The sequence below is a fragment of the Gekko japonicus genome, unplaced genomic scaffold (assembly GCF_001447785.1).
Source record: "Gekko japonicus isolate JY-2015 unplaced genomic scaffold, Gekko_japonicus_V1.1 scaffold5303, whole genome shotgun sequence".
Taxonomy (NCBI): domain Eukaryota; kingdom Metazoa; phylum Chordata; class Lepidosauria; order Squamata; family Gekkonidae; genus Gekko; species Gekko japonicus.
The window spans coordinates 25206-30323 of record NW_015169941.1 but is presented as its reverse complement, the minus strand read 5'-3'; the positions used below and the strand labels follow the sequence as shown (position 1 = coordinate 30323).

Genomic DNA, 5118 nt, shown 5'->3' with positions numbered 1-5118 from the left:
ACTAACCAATCCTGACCCAGCTGGGCAGTGCAAGAGGGATACCCGGGTCAACAGCACTGCAAGCTGCTGAGAGGTCCAGGGCAATCAACAGGGAAAGATGAGTCCCACCCCGAATAGCAAAGATCACTGCACTCAGGCAAATCGAAGCATTCCAGTGGCAAAATCACTGCAGAAGCAGCTTTGAGAGAGCTCTAAGCAGTCCATAATTGCTTAAGAAACCCTGCAGTGAAGATGCCAACGTTTATCACTTTCCCAAGTATGGAAAGACAGATCTTAGGAGGCATTTACAGCTGGGAGGTCTACTTGGTCAATTTTCTTCCTACAACTTGGCCCCTGTGTGGATTTTTTGGGTGGGAAGCAAGGTTTGACCGCTGACCGAAGCCTCTTACACACTCTGAGCATATATGTGGTTTCTCCCCATGCGGATTTTTTGGCGGAATTAAGATGTGAACTCTGCCTGAAGATCTTTTCACAACTCGTAGCATTTATATGGTTTCTTCCCCGTCTGTAATATCTAATGGGAAGGAAAGATTGACCACGGACTGAAGCTGTTTCCACACAGAGCATATATATGGTTTCTCCCCTGTGCAGATTCTTTGATGGGAAGTAAGGTTTGAGCTCTGACTGAAGCGCTTCCCACACACATAACATTTATACGGTTTCTCTCCCGTGTGGATCCTTTGATGGGAATAAAAGTTTGAGCTGAAACTGAAAGTCTTTCCACACTCAGAGCATTTATATGGTTTCTCCCCAGTGTGTATTCTTTGATGGGAAGCAAAGCTTGACCTGTGAATGAAGCTTTTTCCACACTCTGAGCAATGATACGGTTTCTCTACTGTGTGAATTCTTTGATGGGAAGTAAGGTTTGAGCTTTTCTTGAAGCTCTTCCCACACTCGGAGCATTTATATCGTTTCTCTCCTGTGTGGTTTCTTTCATGGTCACAAAGACTCGAGCTGTGACGGAAGCTCTTCCCACATTCGGAGCAATTATATGGTTTCTCTCCTGTGTGGATTCTTTGATGGGAAGTGAGGCCCCCTTTCTGACGGAAGCTCTTTCCACAGTCTGAGCATATATATGGTTTCTCTCCTGTGTGGATTCTTCGATGGGAAGAAAGGTGTGAGCTCCAACCGAAGCTCCTTCCACAATCCGGGCACGTATATGGTTTCTCCCCAGTGTGGATTCTTTGATGGGAAGTGAGATGCTCCTTCTGAATGAAGCTCTTTCCACAGTCTGGGCATGTATATGGTTTCTCCCCAGTGTGGATTCTTTCGTGGGAAGTCAGGCGTGTTCTCCGACTGAAGCTCTTCCCACACTCCATACATTTGAACTCTTGAACTGGAACTTCGTGGAAACCGAAACTGTCAGAATCAACGGATTTCTTCCTCCTTTGTCCTTGGTCTTCAGATTTCTTTCTCTGCTGTTTCCCTCCTCTCTTGCTCTCCCTCTCTGTTGAAATAAAGAGAAAGAAACTGAGTTTTCCACCGGTGAATTAACCCCCCCCCCTTTTTTACAGTGTCTATGTTAATGCCTATGGGGATTATTAGGAAAGGGACTGAAAACAAATCAGACAGTATCATAATGCCCCTGTATAAATCTATGGTGTGGCCTCATTTGGAATGCAGTTCTGGGCACCACACCTCAAAAAAGAGATTATAGCATTGGAAAAGGTGCAGAAATAGGCAACTAAAATGGTTAAGGGGATGAAACACCTTCCCTATGAAGAAAGGCTAAAGAGACTAGAGCTCAGAAGAAGGAATCATAGAATCATAGAATGTTAGAGTTGGAAGGGACTTTGCAGGTCATCTAGTCCAACCCCCTGCACTCTGCAGGAGCACAGCTGAAAGATAGCCCTACAACATATCCAAAAGATGGTCGTCCAGGCTCCACTTGAAAACTTCCAGCGAAAGAGCAGTCTGATCCCCTGCTCAACCACTCTTACAGTTAGGAAGTTTCTCCTGATATTTAGCCGGTAACGACTCCCTTGCAATTTCCACCCATTCAATCTAGTCTTGCAATCTAGTCTTGCAATCCGGAGCAAGAGAGAATAGATCCACTCCATCTTCTACATGACAGCCCTTCAAAGAAGACTCTCGTTCCCAGGCTAAACAGACCCAACTCTTTCAGCCTTTCCTCGTAAGACTTGGACTCCAACCCTCTCACCATCCTGGTTGCCCTCTTCTGGACACGCTCGAGCTTGTCAACATCCTTCCTAAAATGTGGTGCCCAAAACTGGACACAGAACTCCAGATGAGGCCTGACCAAAGCAGAATAGAGCGGAACGACTACCTCCCTTGATCTGGACACAATGCTTCTGTTAATGCATCCTAAGATTGCATTAGCTAAGATTGCATTAGGAGGAGCAGGAGGAGACTGGATTTATACCCCGCCCTTCACTACCCAAAGGAGTCTCAGGGTGGCTTACAAAACCTTCCCCTTCCCCTCCCCACAACACCTCCCCACTTATCCTCTGAGGTAGGTGGGGCTGAGAGAACTCTCTCGAGAACTGTCCTTGAGAGAACAACTCTGAAAGAACTTAGATGTCCTCCTCAGAAGGCAGATTCTGCGACTTTAGAAGTCTCCTGAGACAGGGACCTGGAAAATACAACACTCAGGAGACGCAAACCTTATCTCTGCACATTAAGAATATAAGAAGAACTTAAGAAGAGCCCCGCTGGATCAGACCAGTGGTCCATCTTGTACAGCCTCCCGTCTCACACAGTGGAGGGCCAACAACAGGGCAGCAAGACCAAGGCCTTCCCCTGAGGTTGCCTCCTGGCTCTGGGATTCAGAGGATTAGGGCCTTTGAATGTGAAGGTTCCCCTCAGTCATCATGGCTGGTAGCCACTTATAGACTTATCCTCCGCGAATCTCTCTAATCCCCTTTAAAAGCTGTTTATTCCTGTGGCCATCACTACATATTCTGGCAGCAAATGTCCCATTTTAATCACTCTCTCTTCTTTAGCCTGTTTACCAGTTTGGTGGATAGTTTGCCAGAGCCAGTCTGTTTATTCGCCAGTTTGGTGTAATGGTTAAGGTAAAGGTAAAGGTTCCCTTGCTCGAAAGCCAGTCGAGTCTGACTCTAGGGTTGCGGTGCTCATCTCCGTTTCAAAGCCGAAGAGCCGGCGCTGTCCAAAGACGTTTCCGTGGTCATGTGGCCGGCATGACTAAACACCAAGGCGCACGGAACGCTGTGACCTTCCCACCGAAGCGGTCCCTATTTATCTACTTGCAATTTCTTGCTTTCGAACTGCTAGGTTGGCAGGAGCTAGAGACGGGAGCTCACTCCATCATGCAGCAACTCGGGTCTCGAACTGCTGACCTACTGACCTTCCACAGCCTGCAGTTCAGCGTCTTAACCACCTGAGCCACCGCGGCTCCTAATGGTTAAGGGCGTGGACTCTAATCTGGGAGAACTGCGTTTGATTCCCCACTCCTCCACTTGCAGCTGCTGGATGACCTTGGGCAAGGCATAGTTCTGTCAGAGCTGTTCTCTCAAGGGTAGTTCTTGAAAGAGCTCTCTCAGCCCCACCTACCTCACAGGGTGTCTGTTGTGGGGAGGGGAAGGGAAAGGCGGTTGTAAGCCGCTCTGAGACCCCGAGTGAAGGGCGGGGCATAAATCCAATCTCTTCTTCTTCAACACTGAAGGAGAAAGGATCCCTCCAGTCCCGTCCCGTCCCTGAAGACTCAGAATCTATTTAACTGAAACGAAATATCCTATTTCCCCCCTCACTCTCCCATCCCATTGGGCTCCTCCAGGCGTCCATGGATCCTGATTGGCTGCTAGCTGCTCTGCTCACATACCAAACAGGTCTAAAGGGGATTGGTGTGTTTCCCCCCCAAAAAACAGGGCAGGATCTTTGCCCATCAGTTGCAGGGGGAAAGGAGAGGAAAAATGAAGAAGAGCAAAAATTATTCTTTTGAGTTTCCAGGTTGAATTTACGACTGGCTTATCGTTATCATTTTTATGTCGCCCTTGGGTCTCCAGTATGAACAGCTACAACTACAACTTACAACTAAACAAATCTCCAAGGAATTATAGCAGAAACTCTTATCAGCTAAAAATGCAAAGTGGGAGGCAACATCAGGGGAAGGCCTCGGCCTCTGTGCCGTGTCGTTGGCCCTCCAGAGGAGTTGGTTGGCCACTGTGTGAGACAGGAGGCTGGACTAGATGGACCACTGGTCTGACCCAGCAGGGCTCGTCTGATGTTCTTATGAAGGCCTCGGCCTCTATGCCCTCTTGTTGGTCCTTCAGAGGAACTGGTTGGCCACTGTGTGAGACCGGAGGCTGGACTAGATGGACCACTAGTCTGATCCAGCAGGGCTCTTCTTACGTTCTTATGAAGGCCTCGGCCTCTGTCCCCTGTTGTTGGCCCTCCAGAGGAACTGGTTGGCCACTGTGTGAGGCAGGATGCTAGACTAGATGGACCACTGGTCTGATCCAGCAGGGCTCTTCTTATGTTCTTATGAAGGCCTCGGCCTCTGTGCCCTGTTGTTGGCCCTCCAGAGGAACTGGTTGGCCACTGTGTGAGGCAGGATGCGGGATCAGAGGGACTGATCCAGCAGGGCTCTTCTTACGTTCTTATGAAGGCCTCGGCCTCTGTGCCCTGTTGTTGGCCCTCCAGAGGAACTGGTTGGCCACTGTGTGAGGCAGGATGCTGGACTAGATGGACTATTGGTCTGATCCAGCAGGGCTCTTCTTGTGTTCTTATACAAGTCTTGGCCTCTGTGCCCTGTTGTCGGCCCTCCAGAGGAACTGGTTGGCCCCTGTGTGAGACCGGAGGCTGGACTAGATGGACCTCCACTGGCCTGACCCAGCAGGGCTCTTCTCTTATGAGGCATACCCAGAAAGGCCAGATTGCTGAAGTTCTCCTCCATGACTTCCTGGTGCAGGGCTTTTTGGTCCGGATCCAGCAGCGCCCACTCCTCCTCTGAGAAGCACACGGCCACATCCTCAAAGGTCACCAGACCCTGAAAGAAGAAGGAAACGTTTTCCGCTCATGAATAAGGAATGTAACTTTCTCATAAGAGAGCGAACGTAAGGTGTTTGGAGAGGGCTCCTGAAGGATTCGCCGGAGCCACTGAGACAGGGGTGCCTGGGGTGTCCGCAGCCCTTGCGA

General features: G+C 49.4%; 1 pseudogene; it reads right to left on the bottom strand.

Moving 5' to 3' along the window:
• Positions 1–297: 297 nt before the first annotated feature.
• Positions 298–5118, bottom strand: part of LOC107115782 — a 27514-nt pseudogene continuing 22693 nt past the window's right edge.